The sequence below is a fragment of the Hippoglossus hippoglossus genome, chromosome 15 (genome assembly GCF_009819705.1).
Source record: "Hippoglossus hippoglossus isolate fHipHip1 chromosome 15, fHipHip1.pri, whole genome shotgun sequence".
Classification (NCBI taxonomy): domain Eukaryota; kingdom Metazoa; phylum Chordata; class Actinopteri; order Pleuronectiformes; family Pleuronectidae; genus Hippoglossus; species Hippoglossus hippoglossus.
Genome location: NC_047165.1, coordinates 20,569,614 through 20,593,113, shown reverse-complemented (window position 1 = coordinate 20,593,113; position 23,500 = coordinate 20,569,614).

Sequence of the window (23,500 nt, the reverse complement as noted above, 5' to 3'; positions counted from 1 at the left end):
TTGATGTAATTTTAGAGGTTTGATTGAAGATAATTTCATGGCCCCCTCAGGACCCTTTTGCCCGGGGCTCCAAAGTCTCTAGAAAAAGTAAAATCCAACTATTTAGCACCTTTCAGATTTTAATCCTGTTATTAGGATTGAAAGTCTCAGTATCTCAGCCTCTGCTGCTTCATGTCTGACCTTTTCTCTTTTAGTCTCTAACTCACAAGCCCCTCGTTTTCTGGGTGTGTGATTCCTCGAGTGGTCCTTTTAAATACAGTTTACATGTTATCACCACATATGAGTTTGAATGGAGAATTTTGAATATGTGACTCATTTGTTAGTACCCTAGACTGTATATTAAGATTGATGACATGCCAGCTCTCCAAAAGTGAAGACGAAGCATCACAATGGCCGCTCTCTGTCATATATTGCATCCTCCAATTTGGTGAACCGTACATGGACCAAACTAAAAAGTCAAAGTAAATGTTAAATTATTGGTCAAAAATGGTTTGTGTCATTTTTGGCTTCGATTACGCTGATGATCAAGTTTAGTTTGGTTTTTAATCGTTGTTTGAGGTTATAAAAACAGGGTGAAATGTCATGATTGGTCAAGCATTGATGGCACCTGCTACCGTGGCTCCATTCCCTGATCAAACCTGCACAGACTCTGGCTCCAAATGCGTAAGATGGCTACTTTTGTATCCATGATATTTTGGCTTCATTTCTGTATAACAGGAGGAAGTGGAGACATGTCATTCATCATACGGTCTCTGCTCTCATCTTTGGCTGGTTCATAGAGCTAGAAACAACCTTAGTTTACTATAGCAGGAAAACAAGGAAGCCTGACCAGCTGTTTTGCAAATCAGTGAGCTGCTGCTGATAGCTCCCTGTTTCCCTGTTTTTCAGACTTAATGCTATGCTAAGTTAACATGCTGGGAACCTGAAGCCGCTACTTACATGGCCAGATCAAAGTTCTAACTAATTCACAAAAGAAAGCAAAAAGAAATCAATCTATAGCTTTTATCTTTCCATGCTATCAGCCTTTTGAGTGGGCTCTTGGGTTTGTTTCAGATTGTAACTCAACCTCTCCGCCTCTGATTTCTCTGTGGTCACATGTTTGCTGCCACCCAGTCACATGCGCTCAGGTTTTGTAATGACTCCACACTCAGTGGGGTGGGGGGGGTTTGTGATTTGCTGAAATGGCGCCGCTGCTTTTGCTCTTTTCTGATCTTACACAACCATTGAAGGGCTGCAGGCTTGTATCAGAGGTTACAGTGACTGCTCACCTGTGAGTGGTAGTGGAGATTAAACTAGCCTGAAATCCCCAAATCCACTATGCTCATCAGTGTACATGTACCCCCCCTCTGGCCTCCTCACCCGTTCAGTCTACTCAGCTGTACATGTTGATTTGCAGCCTCCGTGTCATAAATAGCAGCGGTTAAGTATGTCTGTTGCATAACTGGAATGCTGCTCAGAGGATTAGGCCGGTCAAGGTGAGATGACCCCCTCATCCGGCTATCTCCTGTTCAGATCATTTTACCGAAGAGGCTCGCTCAGCTGTAGATCGGCCCCACCCCCACCCCCACGCCTGCTCTCGTTTCAAGCCTCTGACCTGACTGTGTCTGCTGGCAGTCAGGTCATAACTCTCCACTCACATGAACTGGTAGCAGGGACCGGCCAAAGGGTGTTTGGTATTAAACAGATAGGAACAGTTTAGGTGTTAAATGCTTGTACTACTACAATCACTTGTAATACCTTAAGCCATTTTCAGACATGACATCCGGGTACATCCGGAGAATTGGCTGCGGACTACCTGCAGTTTTCTTTTCACACATCAGGAGGTTTTCTGCACAGACGCGTTCACAGCAGCATCAAATCCTCTGCATTATTCAGATGAGAGGTGGAGCAGCCAGGTGCAACAGACAGAGCCAGGAAGTGATGTATTATCTCCGCTGCAGAGATCACGTGATCATGTTTGCAGCACCCCGACACCTTGTCGGCTCTTCATCACAAACTCTCTACCACATTACTCATTTGAACGCAGGCGGCCGGCTGATCTTGGTATATTCCCTCACATAAAATGGCACATAACATGAAATTACCACTTTATTCTCGAAATCACAGATTTGGTTTCTCTTTAAGGGAACCTTACACTCTACTGTATAAAAAATATTTTCCATTTGCACGAAACCTGTAATTATTTCTGCATTTAGCCGCAGGAAAAGAACAGAAAGAGAAGGCCTCATACTCTTCAGACCTGAAGTCCAGTTGAGCCTCAGCTTGTCTCTGTCAGTGTTGAAAATCTTTTAGATGGATTGATATCATTCAGCTCAGTGATTCAACGTTTCAATATCGCGTCTGCTTCTCTATTACTCACAGCTGTGGCGTCTATGTTGATTTTTCCAACTCAAGTCAGTTCTGGTGTTACCACAGGCAGATCCTCGCCACCTGAGGCTTTTGCTTAGTGTCGACTCACCGCGTCGTGCAGGTGAGATTGGGGGGTGGGGATCTGCACACAGAATGACAATCACACCACATTTTATCAACCTATAGCTGTGCAGCCACACACAAATAGACACTGTGGTCACTGTGGAGAGATTAGTCACCCCGGGGGTACGTTTCTTTGTATATAGCCAACATCATCATCTACTGTGGATCATGAATTGGAAAATATCCATTCAAATGTATTCATTTATTTGACAATGGAATGATACGAAATAAGATTATTTTGTTATTCATACGTTTTGTCATGAATATACCAACCTCCCATCCGCCACTTGAAGAATAGGAGCTCGTATAGCTACAGTGGCTCTGGAAGCTCGGTGCACTTCTGCATTTGGCTATGTTAGCTGCACGTTTTGTTTATGCAACATGTGTTGTCATAAATGTTTCTCAGTTTGTCTATTCTTTATCTCTGTGCACCATTTCTTTCTAAATGCTGTATTTCCACTGACGAGTTGGTGAAGATGCTTTCTTCTTTTCTCGTGTTTTGTCTATTAGCTTGTTTTCTTTCGTTGCAATGTGCTGAGCTCTTGCGGAAACAGGCTTTTGGCTCATTTGGATTTGAAAAAGTACAGTTTACGGTTCAACGTGCACCAAACCAGTTCCACAACCGAGGAGGAGGGAACAACTGTCCCACTGTTGATATGAAAACACATACACCTACACACATGAACATGCTTACACAACAAACACACTGTGCCTCTCAGTAATCCCCGTATTTCCTGAAGTTGCCATGGAGCCGCAGCACCCGTCCACATGTGCCTGCTCTCACCCCGGCCACTTTGAAACCCACTCCCAGGCTTAGACCCTGATTTCCTCCAGTTGATAGATGGGAACACATGCTCGCACATGGAGGGTCTGCAGTTGCATCACTCCTTCCCCTCCATACACCACGTTCCCCTTCGCAGCATGGAGAGCAGAGCACTGGTCCTCCACGGATGAGTGTAGCGTAAATGTGGGACAAAAGGAAAAAAGGGGAGGCACATGGCGATGGGATGCTGTGTGCAATTACTGCTAATGATATGCCTCCATGCAAGCTGTGGCCGTAATTAAGTGTGGAGGAAGCCTGGCCTGTCTGAGGTCTGTGTGAGGGGATGCTCACAGGAACAGGCGTAGCACAGAGAGCCAAGGCTAAGAAAGCAAACCTGACATTGTTCAGACAACGTGTCTGCTCCCCCAGATTAAACACCTTGGGTGGTCCCATGCTAAAGAGGTAACATGATGCGGATGCTAATGGAGTTGTCCTCCAGGACTTCACTAACAATAAGGCTGATGCAGCGTAGGTGTGGTAAGGAAGATTGGTTAAAGTGAAGGTCAGCAAGTTATTGTATAACTGGATGTTGACAAGTCCTGACTGCCCCTGTTCAGGAAAAAATGTGTACAGCAGTGAATGGGAATGAGTAAAAAGTGCAACAAACAGTTTTTCAATTTTATATGTTTGATATTTTTGTTGCTAATTCTGTGTTTTTATCTTAGTTATGGTTTAACTGGATGTATACTGTTCATATTCCATATTTATTTCTTACTGTACATATCTTATTTATTTACATATTCCACTTTTCATATGCACATACTCTGCACTTTTACTGCTTTTTTTTTGCACTTCTGGTTAGATGCTAAACTGCATTTCGTTGTCTCAGTACTTGTACTCTGTGCAATGACAATAAAGTTGAATCTAATCTAATCTAATCTAATGTTGACAAATCTGAAAGCCCAGTTGAGACAGGAACAGAAGAAGAAATTTAAAAAGAATTTAAAAAAGAAAAATATTTTCTTGTATGTTAATGTTAATGTTGTAAAGGAAAATTCATACAATATTGAATAAGAATGAAAAGTAAAATTATTATTATTTTGATCATTTTATCTAGACTTCTGTTATTATATCTTATTTTATACAACCAAAATCTGTAATTTCCAGCCTCTTTATTTTCTTGCCATGAAAAGGTTCTCGTCTTTCAGCCAAGAAAAGAAAATCACTTTAAAAAAAAGTTGGGATACAAACATAGATTTTTATTTTTGTCATGTGTAACAAATGTGTGTCTAAATAATTTCAAGCCTTTTTTTTTTTTCAAGCAGAAATTAGCTTCTAGCTGGGAAACCGCCACAAACACAATATCCTCTTCACTTGGACGGACTAGATATATAGAAACTTAAATGACAAACAAACAGACACTCATTGTCCTCAGAAAAGAGTTTCCACTTTATTTACCACAGAGGACACCTTTGTTCATAGTGTGTAAAAAAAAAAAAAAAAAACTTCTAAGCTTCACTGTCATAATGAAAAATGAAAACCATCCCGCCCGACGTGTCTGTGTTTATCTAACGTGCCCCACCTGTCCCCAGAGTCGCTGGGCAAATGGCACGGTGGCTTCAAAAAACAGGCCTTTGGAGCGTCTCCAGAGCCGTGCATGCCAGAGCCGTCTCCTCCTTTGTCCTCGATGCCTCAAAGTCGTTTCTCCCTCCTGTCGTCTGCATCGACAGCCAGAGTTAGCCAGCCTTTTTTTGGGGGGAATTGGTTAATCATTTGAGGTTTGATCACTTCAGTGTCTCATTTGCTTTCAGGAGCTGCTCGCCTCCCGCTCTCTCTCTATAATGTATTAAGTCAAATAAACACTTTCTCTATGAGCTATTTTCTATACGTTATCTGGTTTGAAGGTGAAAACAATAATGGAAACTAAAATATCTGAATGCTGGCTAAGGAAGTGATATTCCTAGTTAAAGTATATTAACCCGTAGCATTAATATGGTCCTCAACACTAGCCACCTTATACAATTTCTGACTTTCTCTTGCCGAATATGCAGCCTTTCCCAAAGTGGCCTCAAGCGATTTCCAGGAAGAGATGAGCGACGGTATATTTCTCATGGATTTGGGTGTGGTTCCACTCGACCATTTACATGACAGTCTTGGGGTCAAGCTATGCGACCTGGCTAATCACAGTCAAGGCCCCGGACAGGAAGCGGCCGTCAGTTATGATGGACTTTAAACCCTTTAAACACAGTGCACTTGTGTGTGTGTGTGTCATATTTCTCTCCTCATCCCGGGCAGCCACCCTGGGATTCCTCAAATATTAACACAGGCGGATAGACTGAGTAAACACGCAGAACGTCTTTGTCAAGGCCGTCTTTATTTCAGGTTGCTCCAGTTTGCCGCCGTCCGTGGCCGTGAGCATGCATGACTTCTCCAGCGAATCTTTCCAGGATGTGGCTGTGGCTGAGCCCAGTCGTAGCCAGCAGCCCCAGGCCGCCCAGAGCAGCTGTCAGCGGGCTCCAGAGACGGAGAGAGAGAGAGAGAGAGAGAGAGTTGCCCTGCCCCCCAACTTCACCAGCCTGCCTGCTCTCACTGCAGGGACTAGAGGGGGGGATGGGCATTCACACACATAGATACAACATGGAGAAGTCACGAGCAATTCCTCAGCATCTCTTCATCACATCAGTTTAAAAGCTAAACCGTAAACATCAGGTTGATTTATTCGCATTTTCCCAAATAGATTTACCAATAGTTGGCTCTTTGTCTCTGCCCTGTGTGCCCTCCCATCTGGCCTCCTCTTTGGTCTCTTTCTCAACCTCCTGTTTGCCACCTCCTCCATTGTCCTCCTCACTGTACCGGGGCTCTCTGTTCAAACCACAGTTAGGCGAAACTTCCTTAAGGGTTTTAGAATCACCAGAGTGTCAGGGAGGAAGAGAGTCTGTGGCATCTGTGTGAAAAAAACCTAAAAAATGACAGGATAATGTCGACTAAGCCGGCTCGATGGTTGCGTAACAGCCTGTTGTGGCAGCCGCATGTGTGAAGGATGCTCATGCATTTTGTCAGGGAGCTGTGGCACATGAAGTCCAGTAAAGGTTGTGTTGGGTTTGTGGGTAGTTCAATGCATCTTAGATGTAAACATGTAAGAGGATCGAGCACGGGTGATGATACCGATGAAGGCTGTAAATGAATCCTCCATCACTGAGACTCGAGCTTCCTCTAATCATATCATGGTGTCAAGCCTCTGTCTTTGTGAACCTGTGTATGATTTGTTTCTTTTAGGCCATTTTACCTAACGCTTTGTTAGAGGTCAGTGGAGACTGGAGGAGGCCGAGGTGTGCTGGTGGTTATGACACACAATTGAAGTAAAGAGGCAATAAAAGCTAAGATTATAGCCTGTGTTTTACAGACTAAGTCTATTTCTTTATTGCATATGGGTATTGATAATGATCATAAAACTGTACCAGGAAAGATGCAGTACGAAAGTAGATGGGTGGAAGACATAATAACTGGAAATATGTGATTGAAAATAACTTTTAAACTACTATTTAGTACAAGTTAGCTTTTTATTTCAAAGATAACTTTTGTTTGCTCCTGCTCTTTTATTTTACAGTGCCAGTTTTCCCAAAAAATGTAAATGATAATAAATCATAAATGATATTAAAATAAATAATTTAATTAAGATAATCTTACAATCAGTAAAACATTACTTTGGGAAATAACTGAGCAGTTTTGAAGTATTTTTAAAAATGATGATGTGCTTATTAAATATTATGGTATACTGTATTCTTATATCATTCAGGATACTTAGAGCTCTATTTATAAAATAGTCATGTTTCTAGAATGAAGGTTAAACACCAATCTGATGTTTCAGGGGTTGGGGTGTCTTGCTTCTATCACTGCCGATCATCTGATTAAAACCTGTCTCTACTGCAGAGTCATGTAATCCGGGAGCGAATGATGATTGAATCTATTCCCATTGCAGACAAAAGCCAGATGTTAGTGGGTTTTTGTACCAGTGGAAAAGGTGCTTTATATACATTAACCATGTGAAGTACTTGCAATCAAATGTATTGTTACTTCTTAATTCCCTATATTCTACTCCAGTGGGTTCCTCATGAGTATTGTGTTGGCACCCAGTATGTGCAAAAGATTCACACTTGGGCTGTGATATCAAGGGTATTAGTATATATGACTCAACATGACATTGGTATTGTTTCCAGCCGTCCTTTGTCAGTTAAAATGCTATAATGTAGAATGTAAAGCTGTTTTTAATGTGATACTGAGAGATGACTGACGGGATCTGATTAACTCTCTATCTCATATTGATTGACCCTCCCTGGACGTTTGTCCCCTCACCCAGTCAATCAACACGTGGCTGATGTTGTTCCACTCATTAGCACAACAACACACGCACATATACCAGCGTCTTCCCAGCACAGGAAATTCAAGGAGACACATGCACCGACCAAGCCCCTGTGGTTACTAGGTAGTAAAGCCCCACAGCAATCACACAGAGATGTATCAAAGAGATGATTATCACCCCTGAATAAATGAAGATAATCAAGTTCAATCACAAACAGTTTTTTTCTAGACCGACCAATTTAGACTTCATGCATACTACAACAATCTCTGTCCACACAAGCACTTTGGCATTGTACCACTTTTAATCCCCATCCATACTAACACCCCTGAAAACACATAATGTGTGACCAATCATGTACACTGGGCATGTGCACTGCTCAAATAATAGCTTGTCTTCTACGTAAAATACTGAATTTAACTGCACAACAGCTGTTAGCAAAGACAACAGGGTCAGTAACGTTTGTAATTGATTATCCATGTTGCGTTCCGGGAGCCGAGGCTAATGCTGGTTGTTTTCTTCCGGAAGGGGGGGTCATGTGATAGGAGCCTGACGAATCAGCGGAGGTTACGTGGTAATCGAAAGGACCCAATCAGCAAGAGGTTGTGAGTGTTCACGTTACTGTGTCCAGACATCTCCATTTCTGCCCGTCCAGACTAAAATGCTGCCCCAGAGTATTCAGACTAAAAAGGGTCCAGCAGTGTTTCCAAACTTCTCCGTTCTAGCAGCTGTAAAACTCTGGACGAGTGTGAATCCCGGAGTTGATGAAAATGTAGTAGTGTGGATGTAGCCTTAAAGGACTGGGCCACGTTCTGTGCTACATTTGTTACTGTTACTTCTTTGTTGGTGCCACTGTTGCCAGAGAATTAGTTGCCAATAAGATTCAAGATAAACTTTATGGTCTCACAATGGAACATTTGTCTTGGGCGCTTCACCCATGCTGCAGCCATAAAAATACACATAATCATGCTCACATGCACAAATCCCCATTGTACAACAAACATCATAGCAATTGCTCTAAAGATGTGTTGATACATAACATTCTACATTACTGTACAGTGCGTACCTGACCATATTGCAAATACATGTTTGTATACATGTACACAGACTTTAATAATACTGATAATTATTATAATAATAACAGAAATATGAGCAAAATTCCTTTTGTAAATAAAAACCACTAACAGAGCCGGTAATGTGAGCACATAAAACCCCTAAAAGCTCTTTTATTAATACTTTTCAACCTGTGTCTGCGTTTGGTTATGTATTCATGTATTAACAGGATGACATTCAATTTCGCCCCTCATCTCTTTTGAAGTGTGTGTGCCAATCAAACTATTCTCTGGACAGCTACATCAGCACTGTCACAGGTTGACACTTATATTAACTCAATGTGTGTGGGAAGGTGTTGTGTACATGGGGGGGGGGGGGGGTCTTGGCACACACTCTTATCAGGCTCTGTTAATGTCTTTATACGACACCTATCTTACCATCTGCCATCTTTCGTCTCTCATCTTTCTCTTCTTCCTTGTCCACCATCGCACACACATTCCTTACATGTGGGGGGGGCATTTTCTGCACAGCTTAATCACAGCATCTCTCTTTTTTGTCTGAGGCTTCTCAAATTCATGCCTCCTGCTCCTCTGGTCCTTCCTTACCCAGATTATTCTCAACCGCAGCATGTTGCTAACATCAAACGCATCAGGCACAATGGAAGAGGACATTCCAAGATCATCGACTCACACACTCACTGAGTCACACACATACACTCACACATCGGGAATTTTAATCTTATTTAAAAGTCGGAAATGTGTCTGTGATTCTGCGATGTGATAATGTGTGTGTTTGTGTGTGTGTGTGTGTGTGTGAAAGAGAGAGAGAGGGAGATTGGTAAGTAATCATCTGTGACAGTGCAATGCAATAGATACCATTATCCTATGGTGAAGAACAGTAAACATTTGTATTTGTGTGGTTCATCTGCACGTACACACACACAGTGGGTCCATAATCTGTGGCCCTTTTTAAATTCTCCACTGTGTATGTAGATTTCTACACGTGTGGTGACTCGTGTGGTGTGTGTGTGTTTGTGTGTTTGTGTTTGTGTGTGTGTGTGTGCCCGACCCTGCAGCTATGGTGATCCCATCTGTGAACCCTGCCTCCTCACAGCTTGATCCCAACACCTCCTCCATTGTCTCACTAATCCAGGACTATTAACATTGCAGCTCCCAAAACTCTCTGCTCTGAACAGACTGCAATCTAATTATCCTGGTGGAGGGGGGAGGGGCTATAGGGGGGTTTGTGTATGTGAGTGTGTGTGTGTGTGTGTGTGGGTGTGGTGTGTGTGTGATGTTAGCAGGATCCAGTGGATTAGCACCTTTTGAAGATGGGGTGTAGGCTGTGCTGCTACAGGTGCCAAAAATCAAACGGCCCTACGTGGGGATCACCACATCATGTTGTCACTAGAGATCAGAGTGTCCATATACTGTTACTGTTCACATGATACACACTGACTTTACCCCGGTTTATGTAAGCACCCTGGATAACCAGATAATGGTTCAGTATCTGATCGTCTTAATCATGTCTGTGATGATGTGCTGAAGACAATAGGAAACTGTTTATTTGGGCCAGAAAAGAAATAGACACTGAAAAGAAGGAGAGAACTTGTCGGTTTGAAACTCGCCATTATTTATGTTCTTGGAAAACAAATCAATTCCACCACCAGCAATGGTCCTGTTTGTTTACTTCATGCTGACGTCGGGAAATCCATCTTCACCGCTGGTTCACTCTGGAGCAAATGTTCTGCAGAATCAGGATCAAAAACAAGATGTTTCTGTTTATCCCAAAAAGTAAAAAGGTAAATGCAAGTCTCATATATTACGTTGTACTTAGTCATTTGATCTTACTTCTACAATAATAACCATGTTAATGTATATTTATGACATTGTTTTGATGTGGTGAGAATTGAATTACTAGCATGCATGAGAGCGTCTTTAATTACCTCCGCCAAGGAGGTTATGTTTTCATTCACATCTGTCTGACTGTCCTCAGGATTACTTAAAAACGACAAAACAGATTCCAAAAGAAATATTGCGCAGGGGTGGGGCATGACTCAATGAAGAAAGCATTTAATATTGGAGCAGATCCAGATCACTGGGCGGATCCAGGAACCTTCTTTAATATGACGAGATAGAGCATTAGCCTCGACAGTCGTATGCACTGTGCAAGCTTCTATAGCTGCTTTCAGACATGTGCTGAACTCCAGAGAACCCTCGGACATTCTCTGGAGACTCTCCAGATGGGCTGTATGTGAGAACACAAATGCCTGAGTGAGAGGCTCCGTACGTTTCTCTGAAGAACGTCCAACTGAGCCAATGTGATGATACAGCAGGAGATCCTCCAGAGGATTCACCATGAGTAAATGGGTGTGTTGATGACTTTCTAACACACAACTGACGCTATGCTGTGGTTGAGGGGTAGAGTGGTCGTCCTCAAACCAGAAGGTCTGCGGTTCAACCCTCAGTCTTCTCCATCTGCATGCTGAAGTGTCCTCCGGCAAGATAGTGAACCCCTCAATGGCCCCTCATAGGTGTTGAAGGCACTAATTGTAAGTCGCTTTGGATAAAAGTGTCCGCCAAATGACATGTAATGTAATGCAAAGTGAGAAAGACAAAAAGAATACAAATACCTCAGAATGAAAAAGCGGTGCCTTAAACGTAGAATATGCCAATGAAGACGTTAAGAGATTTTATCAATAAGGGCAGGGCGGTGTTGATCTTTACATGTTACGTCCTGCCTCTGCCTGCTGCGCCACCCCTCACCTGAAGGCTCGAGTGAACACGTCTGAGCGGAGAATCTCCTGCTGCGTCGTTCATGTGTGAAAGGCAAACTCTGGAGAAAGTCCAGGCCGAAGTCTGCCGAGCTCATGTGCCTGAAAACAGCTAAAATGTGTTGGTGAATTTGTCAGAGATGAGATCTGAAATCCTTGTTACGAGAGTGTTGTCACGTTTTTTGGTTCCCAGAGCACGTTGCTTTCCCCATTTACCGTCTGTAGCATCAGGGCAATGCAACACAACAAACCAAACATAAGTTAATTATGGTGTAAAAACAGACCTGACATGTTTTGACACTGTTTGTGTCAGAAAGTGGCACAAATGTTCTGCCATATCTTGGGAAACATCTGGTTCTATGAAGTTTGTGAGAGGCTATTTATGCTGAGCTTGTGCTAACCAGTCAGTGAGTCAACAGTGATAGAAGATAAGGTTATATGTGGTCAAGTGTGTATCAAACCAGCAGCCACATTCCCACTGAAAAACGTACCTCTCATAAAAGTTGTTCCTCCAACAGATCCTGAGTCTCAGAGCAGTCGTCCTCTTGAGTGTTTCAAGATCCAGACACGGTTTGCATGAGGCTTTGTGAATAAGCCGAATAAAATGGGAGTATTACACTTCAGTGTGTGAAGGTTGCCCCTTGTGTTCCTATCTTGGTTTGGTTCAGTTCAGCAGATTATCAAGAGACACACTATCACAGAATATTAGTCTAAAAAGATCATACATTTGGAGAACACACACTTTTCCACTGGTCAAAAAAAAAAACAATGCTCATGTTGAACTTCCAGGTGTGTCAATAGCCATGCATGTTTTTGTTATCATTTTTGTGTATTAGTTTCTCTATCTCATGTAACTTGCTGGTTTTCTGCTTATTTTATTCTCATTTCTATTTCTATTTACTATTAGGCACTGGCTCTGCATTACTCGGTCTACACTTTATCAATACTTTTGGACTTAATTCGTTTTTGTTTTATTCACTGTATTCTATTCTATTTTATATTGGACAGTTTCTGTAATCTTGGAGCAAGCTGGCACAAGAATTTCCTTCGGGATTAAAAAAGTCTTATCTTATGTTTTATTTTGCAACAACATGCAACAGATTTCTTTTTCTTCGTTTCGTGCAAAATGCAGCGCTGAAAAGAAAGCGAGGTTTGCGGCGTGTTAGTGGCATCAAACACAAAAACAGAGAGGCAGGAGAATTCTTTTTTGCAGGTTTACCCACATTAAAAAAACATGTTTAGTTTTGATGTAAAAGATGTGTTAATGAGCTCAAGCCCCCTTCAGACATGCACTCATTGATGTTCATCTGACGTCTAAACATGTCGGCCTCATGTCTGCATGAGCACCCAGGTCTCACAACAGCAACCTTAGGTCAGACCCATTAACATTTCCAGAATACTTGTGACATGGAAACAAGTTGGGATTGAATGTCCTTTCATTAATATAGAGGCAGCAGCAGAAGCATAATGTACAACAAACATTGTAGTTCTGGTTCCATTTGTGTATTTATCGTGGTTTTAAATAACATCAGATGATAAAACTCAACACTGTTAGCGAGGCTGAGCGTCCCTCAGGCTCACTTAGGTCGTTAAAGCTTCAGCAGTCCGACAGCGATGCAGCCTGAGATGGAACATACTACACCATTCTTCCTCTTTTAACTCACTGTTGCAGACTAGGTGCCAAACAATTCAGTTCTGTCGTGTATAAAGAGCAAAAGTCACAGCGGCTATTTTCTGTTATTAACTCAAGAGCATGTCCAACACGTAGGGTCCGGACTTTGTCCAGAGTTTGGCTTTCACTCATGGACAACGCAGCAGATTCTCCACTCGAACGCATTCACAGCAATAAAGAAATCTCCTTCCAGCATCCGTTGTGTGTTAGAAATGTCATCAACTCACAGATTCACTCTCTGTGAAACCTCTGGAGGATCTCCTGCAGTTTTTCTCTCATGGGCTCAATCAGACATTCTGCAGTCTTTACAAGGGGGCTCATAGGAGAAACTCAGCAGAGAGTTTGCAGGCCCTCATTCTGGCGTTTGCGTTCTCACATGCAGCCCCAACTTTCTTGCAGTTCCTGTTTTTTTGCACATGTCTGCATTTTGGTTCTACAACAAACCCGACAGGATCTTTTCATGGCCAGGGTGGACCGAAGGGATTATTACAGCAACTAAAAATATTTCTGTGTATAGACTTGAGGGAAAAACTTTGATATGGCAGCAAACTTCCTTCACCTCTGCGAGTGAATTCAATGATGTGGGCAGATTTCTGTCTCAACCTCTGTGGTCACAAACGCTGCCGAGACCAAGCCCACACTCTGCGTCCACCGCTCTCTGCAACATCTCTGTCAGCTCATGTTTATATTGATATGAACAGCTTTCCCTGACGGCCTGGGGGCCTTTCGCGTTTGGTGCTGACACAAATAGTTAGTGCAGATAAAAATCCCATTTTAAGACATGGGACAAGCACATGGGAGTTTACCTCCTGCGCTCGGGGGTCTGTGCAGATGGTCTCAGCCGGGCTCTGTGGAGGAAAAGAAAACAGTTCTGTGCTCAGGTTGTGGTTAAGCTGATGGGCTTACTTGCTTACTGGAAGCCAGAGCAGCTGAGTTTGCATAGCCTCCACCTCCATGAGCCCTGGGAACTGTTGATTCTTCAATAATTCCCTATGTCGGTGAGCTTAGGACCGTGCACGTAAAAGTAAATGTGCACGTCCTGAGATGCAAAAGTGAGCAAGCTTGCTTCATACGCTCCTTGCCCTCCCTCATATTTAACATTCTTTGGCCTTGTATGGCAGATCAGCATCAGATGGTGCTGCAGAGGAGAATAATAACCACAGCTTGCTGAGTCTTCTGTGCGCCCTCGTATCCTCAGCGGGTGAAAGAAGCCGCTCGGGTCATTCCACAACTCTCATGTTCATTCCCACAGCTGGAAACGCACATCGATATATGCAATAGGGGCCACGTTAAACTCCGAAATGCTCTCCACACTCTCATTGAGTTAACAAGGGACACTGGAGGAATGATAATTGTGCAGAACAAATTCTAGTTCTTTCTTCTCCTCCTTTTTATTTTCTTACTCATTCCTCTTCCCCTCATGTGTCCCTACAGTGTGTCGCGATGAGTCACAGTTTCAAGCTGTGATTGCACACCGTGTTCCCAGAGGGAGGAAATGCCAATGTGTGCATTCATAACCAGAGCTGTACACTCATTATCTCTGTCTGTCCTTGTGAAACGCACATGTACTTTTATCATCAAGGACTCTCTCGCTTGTGTGAATCAACAACATCCTGATTTCAGCCAAAAGGAAAGGAGAAGTGTATCTTTGAGATAACAAGTGTATTTCTTTTCCTTCTAATTACAGTTTAGCCTCAGAGATTACTGGAGGTTTCAGTTCCCTCTGGTGTGCTCTACCATATGTTTATAGTAGGTCTGGATGGACTTCAGATATGATAACACAGCAATAAAAAGACCTATTAACTGATTTAAAAAAAATAATACACTACACAAATCAGTAATTTACTTTTACTGTTGCAGATATAATTATTGTAATTCTGTTGAAAACCACTTGCTTTTTATTACAGCCTTCAAAAACAAGGTAAAGCTTAGATAGACACTGGGACAATTGACACATGTTCATCAAAGTTGATAATATTAATTGTAAATGTCATTCTAAGACTAAAACAGCCAGCAACTGTACTTGTTTTCTTTTGAATGCTGCCTCTTGGTATCTCTAAATGTGTTCTTTTTCATTATTAAACAGGAATTATGGGTGTTAACATGTTCTTACACGCTTTAACACATTCATGGACTTGAACCTGTACAGTCGTTTTAAATTTGTAAAAGGACAATGAACACCAGAATTTATCCTAAAGCCTGCAACTTCAATAAAACCTGATGTTACACCAAATTATGCAAGCCATCAGATTCTGACATTGCCACTGCTGATGCTTTTTATCTTAGATTAGCACATACTCTGCCCTGAGTTAGTAGAAATGGTTGCCCCCTGATGCACATTGTGCAAACATTTGCAGCAGTTTCAGCAAAAATAAATTCATCACTGATGTAAGACCTTTAGACAAACAATACTTTCTTGACTAGCTTTTTAAGACTATTCAGAATTTACTGGACTAAATACGAGATAGTAAAGACGTGAGAAAAGTTGTTTATTTCAAAACTTGTAAATTTGGACTGAAGCCGCTGGTTGAGGGAGGATCTGAGGTTCGGTTCTGAACAGCAGTTCATGCAGGTGAGCAGAGCTTGGCAGGCTTCTGTTTACAGAGCTGGTTTTCTGTTTCTCAGTGGAGTGATGCCAATCCAGAGTTCAGAAAAGCTGGACGAGGAAGGCATAAAGATGATGGTGAACCTGGAACACTGGGAAACGAGTATTCGTATCCAAGGTACTCAAAAAGGTGTAAAAAAGTGGATTGGCCACAGTATTTCTACCACAAAAGGTGAATGGTGGTATTCTCAGCCTTGCACCTCAGAGTTTTCTGAAACCTCAGAGTTTATTAGTTGTGACATGTTTGTTAACATTTTCAGAAATGCCAGAGGCCATGGAGGTTCAGTTTTTGTTCAATGAAAAGTTAATGCATTATAATTTGAGAGGGTTTTTCTTCAGATTTGTCTGAGTTGTTTTACGTTACAGCCTGCTAGCTTGTTGAATTGTGAGCAGCTTCAGCGTCTTGACACCGACACTAACTTTGATATTAGCGTCCAAGGTTAAGCTTAGGTAGATACTGGGTTACTTGACATATTCTCCTAGCAACAAAGCTACGGATGAAATGGTCTTCGGTTGATTAAAAATGTTGAAACACACACACGCTGGAAGCAGTTGACCAATCACAACAGAGTGGGCCAGTCGGCCAATCAGAGCAGATTTGGCTTTTTTAGGAGGGGGTCCTTAAAGAGACAGGAGCTAAAACCGAATGTTATGGACAATCGAGCATGTAAACTTTTTCAATTAATGACACAAATCAAGAATTATGATCCTGAATCTCCTTTAAGTTCGAATGCAGACAAAACAGTATTGCAGGGTTAGGGTTCATGCTTTTCACCAACACCCAAGGAATAAAACCCCTGTGGTAAAACGTATTATAGTAACAGAGGCTTGATTAAACATACAGCACATAAACTGGTCTTTTTACAGTCTCTCCCTTCATTCCTAGGACACAGAGGACGGTGAAATCCAACAGGGAGGCAACACATTTCTCACACATAATTCCCTGTGGCTATGGTGGTGTCTAACTGCCACCTCTCTGACAGGTTTTCCACTCATCTCATCGACAGCTCCCGCTCACAGATTACTGACACACACACACACACACACACACACACACACACACACACACACACACACACACACACACACACACACACACACACACACACACTCACACTCACTCACAGGCTCATCAGCAGGGTAGAAATCAATTGGTTTCTCTGACAGAAAAGAACACGGCTCTCTATCTAAAGCCAGCCAACAAGGCCTTTCCACACTTCACATGTTTAAACGAATCAGCCAGAATGAATGTATCTGTGATTCATCCTTAATCAGAGCTATTAATTACCCCCTAATTAAATGTGGGAAATCTGTGTTTAATTTCCTATCAGATCTGAAATAATTATAGTCCACATTTCCCTCTCACAGCTGATGTGGAACATAATATTTTAATGCAATGCCCCCTGGCATTAGGCTAATGTGCACACACTCACACGTAATGAATCTGATGGTGAATGCACATTAAATTACGAGCGCACCCCATATGCACCAGAGATCAAGAGCTCGTAACAGCGAAGTGATTCAGTACAGGCTCTGAATCACAGCCTTATTGAACAGGATCGGAGCCTCTACCTTGATGGCAGCGCAGTGAGTCACACTAAGTGAAGTTACGCAATATATAGATACCAAGGTGAAAAACACGCAGAGAACCGTACAAACTCATGCTCAGTCTCTGCAGCCATTTAGCCTATTGTCTCTTACTGAACAGTATCCAGTCACCATTTCTTTTGTTGCTATTAGCTTTTAGGCTCAGCACGGGTCAGAATTTCAGTGGTGGGGGACGGATAAGCACCTTTAGCCATTTTCAGACAAGAACTCTGGAAATTGTGCGAAAAATTTGGTCCAGACATTTCCTGCAGTTCGTCATCCACACGTGACGAACACCACAAGAGATTGTCAGAAAACTGGCAGAGAAAGTTTCAGAAAATATCTGCTAAGCATAGAAAAGGTGAATAGTTCCTGAATCTGTTTTTAAAAGAAACCCTCATATGACTATGTGAGATCATTTTAGCCTGGACTTTCATGTCCAAATAAATGTCAAACCTTTGGAAAAACTCTCCGGCATTTGTTCTTGACAGTGTATAACGAACAATTAGCTTATAGGTGAGCAATACAAACAACCTAAAACAGTCCTAACATAGTGTTTTTACTGTTTTAGCTTACAAGTGAGGTCAACAAGCTAACTTGACAAATGCAAGGTGAAGTAACTTGACATATGGCTTTGTAGTTGATTTTAGCTTAGCCACATTTTATAGTAGCTTTTTGATTAATATTAGCTTAGCTTAGCCATATTTCTGAATCGGTTTTTGGTTAACCCTAGCTTAGCTTAGCCCCATTTGTGAGTAGCTTTTTGGTGATCTAGTTATCAGTTACTCACAGACCAAGCCTTGTGTGTGTGTGTGTGTGTGTGTGTGTGTGTGTGTGCGTGCGCGTGCGCGTGCATGTGCATGTGTTGGGATGACCCTCTCAAAGCAGGCCTCTCCCTGCAGGAGCCTGATGCAAGAAGCTTGGTCGTCATGGAGATTCTCCTCACCTGGTCTGGCTGAGGTATATACGCTGTTGACATTCAGCCAGTCTCCCTCTCCCCCATGGCTTCCACAGCATTTGGTTTTGCTTGTACTTGGATTTCTACATTTACATTTCCTGTTCATCTGTTGAAATGAACTTATTTTTAGGTTAACCTCATGTGTGGCCTTACCTACTTTGTCCAGCTTTGAGTCAGGTTGTGACTGTGTGTGTGTGTGGTGACAGTGCCAGGGACTTTGTGGAGGCCATGAATCAACAGGATGGGGCTGCGTACAGGAAGTACTGTGTCATTGCCTTCATTGGATTAACCTCCTCCCTGAATTAGCGACTCAATCTGTGACTCATCTCGCAGACGGCCGCGTTGCTCTGTAGCTTTCATGGTTTTACTCAGTGGGGGAAAATGCTCCTCGCACGATTTAAAACCTACAAATTCTGCCTGATAAAGTTTTACTTTCTGTAACCTAAATCTAATTCGTGTGAGGCAATGGAGTAAATAAGTTAACGTTCTAATAAAGCACATAGAGCTGAACTTCCTGTACTCACACTGTGCGTCATGGTCTATTGTGTACTGAATTCGTTTGTTCTGCATTTTACTGTGTAATAGAGTCATATAAGTACAATGAAAGAGTCATCTGCGTTGCAAAAGAACTTCATTGTACATTTACAGGAAAGAATTCCACATTTACAGCCGTGGGCGGAGACATTTATTCTCTTATAAAACCATCTCACTGCTGACTCATTAGAAATTAAAGATTAAACCATTTTCACAGGGCTGGTTACCGAGAGCCCGTTAAAATACTTTAAACTCAATAATTCCCAGTGTTCCAGTACTTCAGTGATTCCCTTACTGAAAGAGAGCATATTACTCCCATTTCAGCCTCTCTTCATAAGCTTCCAGTACAATTTAGATTTCATTTTAAGATTTTATTGTTGATGTTTTGGACTCGTACCTTAGTACAGTTCAGATCTTTTGACACCTTATGTGCCAGGTCGTAACCTGAGGTCCTCAGAGGTGACCGGGCCTTTTCTGTCAGGGCCCCCACTCTTTGGAACAATCCCCCTGGGGAGATCTGTCTGCTAAACTCCTCGACTTCTTTTCAATTTCCCTTTAAGATGTATTTTTATAGGTGTGCTTTCTCAGGACCTGGGGTCTGAATCCATCCTTATTTAAATTCAAGTATTTACTTTTACTGCTTTAAGAATCCTTTTATCATGTTTTTATTTGCATTGTAACATTTATATTCTTGTATTTGTGCTTTAATGTTGAGTGATCTTCTTGTTTTTAATTATTTCCTATTGTCTGCTTCTTTCTTTTTCCGCCGTCAGTTATTCATTTTGAAATGATAAAGCATCTGGCAACTGTGGGATTGGAGTAAGTTTTCATTAGATCAAAAAAAAATCCTTACAAAATCCAGCTGTGTGATTCTGCAGTCATCAACATGACAATAACAGGAAGACGTTCCATTTATAATAGAAGTCAAAGCCAATATGCCCCATCCTTGAATAACTATGTTGTGAAATATGGCCACGCTATAATGTGTGTGTTTGCATAAGATCTGATGTGGCTCATGTGTGACTCATCCTGTAATAAAAAGCCACATCTGCTTTCTCTGAATTTGTGCGCTCAGCCCTGCGCCTGTGCTTCCTCAACACAACCTGGATTCTCCTCTGCAAATATCTTCATATCACACACTGTGTCGGAGACACTTTAATCCGTGGACCCGTCTCGGATCATTTCTCAGAAATGACAATAACTTCTTGAAGAATTAATGTTTAACTAGAACTCTGACGATATGACAACTAAAACCTACAGCAGTGGTGTTTCAGCTTTCTGGCTGAAATGACTTAAAGGTATACGAGCCCTCTAAGCAGGCTGTGGCTGAACGGAGCCTGGATAGCCTGGAAGACCCACAAGGCAAAATGTCTTGTATTTCAGTAAAATAGAGAAATACTGCATTCAAGTTTGTGCAATGCATGTATTAGTCACACTGGAATAATATGGCTCTAGGGACTGAAATGTCTCCACAGATACTGGAGAATTTACAAGGAATCACAGGGTTTTCCTTGAACTTTTCCAGTGAAATTTCACAACATCAGCGCCATAGACATGAACGTCCAGCTCAGGGTGAATGAAGCAACGTGCAAAACTGAGATGGTGAACATGGATAACATTAGCTGAGAAACACATGAGCATGTTAGCATGGTGGCTGTGGGCATGTTAGCTTAGCATCTGGTTTGGAACCACAAGTCTACAGCACATTATTCAACACGGACAGTCTTTAACATACGGGTGACTTGGACTTATCTCTGGATTATTCAGGCTGTCGTGGCCTGTTCCTGTGCCACACTAAGTCCACTTCATACTTTCGACAATCCAAATCACATCGCCTCAATCGTTACTTCTGTTGCCTATATTTCCATTTGGCTGATTTATTCTTATTTCAAACCAAACAACGAAACATTAGTAGTCTAACGTGAGGTGAAAGACTGGACCGACTGTACTTTAACTCCATGTATGGTGAGACTCTCCCTCCCCTTCCTTCTGATCCTCATCTGATAATCACAATAATTCCAAAATAATCATAAATTAGAAGAGTGTATATTAGCACACTAAATTATCAAATTTGTAAAATACAATTTGCAATAAACATAAACACAAATGGCTCTAACATTCATTTTCAGTATTTATTAAAGTATGAAATGTGTGGAATCATGTTTGAGCTGGTTTTCCAGACACCTCATGCTTTTCACTCACCACATATTTGCTGCTCAGTGCTCACTGCTGAGGTCCTTTTGGGCTCCACTTTGCAAATGTCATCTGCCAATCAAACACAGTGTGTGTGTGTGTGTGTGTGTGTGTGTGGGTGTGTGTGTGTGTGTGTGTGCAGTGTACATTTTTGTTTCTTGGACTTTCTGTTGAAAAAGTTTGAACCTCTGTAGCCGTTTTCTTTCTTCTTTCTTTCCTTCTCTGTCCATTATTGTTAATGATGATTCCACTTTAAGTCTTTTCCAAACAAAGAAATCCAGCAACAGAAGATTTTTAAACTCAACCACCAGAACCACTGCATCAAATCGCCTCTTGACGTGCAGCGGTTTCCTGTTTTACTAACTAGTCTCAGCTTTTAGGGGACAGCAGGTTATGGGGAGAGGTAATGATGTGGAAAGCAGTGCTGGACGAAGGGGTGAGGGTGGGTTGGGGGGGGGGGTGTGCAGTGACAGCTGTCACACAGCAACAAATGCCTCCCCCTGTGATCGGACGCCCAGAGACGAGGGGTGGGGTGGGGGTTGGGCTGGCGGGGGCACCTCCTGCACCACACAGCTGCCGCAGACCTGTCACTCAGGGTGTTATGGTCGTGGCCCCCTCATCTGGACTGGGTAATGGGATTCTGGTCAGCGTGGGCATTCGCAGGATGTCTCCACGGTGACTCCTGGATACCACCCACACAACACTGAAGTGACAGCCTTCACAAACTGTTTAAGTTAAACTGGACCCACATTTACAAAAGGCCTCTGAAGGCGTCTGAATGGATGATTTGTGTTTAACTGGCGAGAGAGTGATTTAAATACTGAGTCACAAGGTGATGCATCTGTGTTGACTTCAGGATCACAAGGTCAGATCATGTTAGACTGATCCAAACTCTACCCACTGCAGCAGCATGCATGTAAATGAGTGTATTCACAAATACACCTAAAGGGCCCCAATCAGCCAATGAATAAAGAATGTGTAAGTCTTACACTGCCACCCAGTGGTACATTAGAGGTAACTGCCACTGAGCAAGGGGTAGCAGAATTGTCTCACACTGTCACACTCTCACAAAACTTTATTAAATAGTCATTAACATAACAATGATAATTATAAATGAAAGATAGTAACACAAAGCTCAGGGTGCAACAATGTGATCAATACATCCTCATGCTGCTTCTCAACATAACAACACTGATGTTTAAATACTTACTTATATTTGACTACTTTACTATGTTTGTTTCATTTATGATCAACCTGTGCCTCGGGCATTTCTGTCTGTTTGAGCAACAAAATTCAATAATCTTCTTTACATTCTTATAGTTTAATCATTTGAGAATTATCTGTTCTTAATTGAAGCTAATGATGATCCTATTATTTTTGGAATATGCTCCTTTAAGAGAGTTTTAAAAAAAATATTTTCAGGAGCTTGAAGCTGATTTGGGGTTACAAAATGAAGTGTCCAGTTATATCTCGATTTCCCCAGGAGTCATTTTTTATTAAAAAAAAGAACAAAAAATTTAAAGTAAAAGTAATATATAGTAATATTAAAGTAAAGAATTCTTTAATATTTAAGAAATGTAAAAAATGTCTGTTTAGAAAAGTCATACTTATGTGAGTATATATGGACGAAGGTCTTCAGGTAGAGATGCAGCTGGTCATTTGATTCATTATTATACAGCAGTTAGGATTAAAATGGAACACATGATTCGGAGAATACAAATTAAGCAGGTTCTTTCATTCATTTACTGTGAATGTTCTTCTGTCTCTTTTTTGGGCAACTAGATATTATATATATTGTAGAGTGTCTGTACCAACCACTGCCAGAATCCTCCATCTGTGTAACACATCCAACCAGAGCCTGAGGCATTTGACAAACTAAGATCCTGTTTAGGGGCCCTGTGGGACCATTAGAGGCTGGAAATGTCCCAAAGGAAAGCCTGAAATATTTTCTTTTATCTATATTTATATTATATTGTGTTTATTTTAATCAAACAAAAATGTGAGATATATCAACCTGCTGGCTAATACTATTGATGTAAGTAACACAGTAGCTACAAAAATGAATAATGGTTGTGCTTGTGTCACAGTAGGTGAGTAAATTATGGAATATTAAGTATTAAACATTGGCAGTGCCAAAGTGGTGGGGGCACCCAAATCTAATTCTACATAAGGTCATGAAAGGCTGCATCCAAACAAGAGCAACAATTTATTCATCATGATAGCCTGTTTTTTTTAATTGTTTTGTTTGTTTGTTCTTATGAGGGAACATTGTTCTAGGAAGGAATAAAACGTAATAGCAGGTAAATATTTCTGCTTAAATGCAATTAAAATGTCCTGCTCCATTTTGGGCCATTTATTGAATTTATTTTTACTTTCTGTTTATCCGTTTGTCATTTCCTGTTTGTAATAGTTATTTTGATGTGGACCCATTTGTTCTATTTGAGATGTCCTGTTGATGTCCTATAATAGACTGTTGAATAATAATAATAATTGTTATAAAAGAAATTTAATTAGAAGAGCAGCTATTAAAACA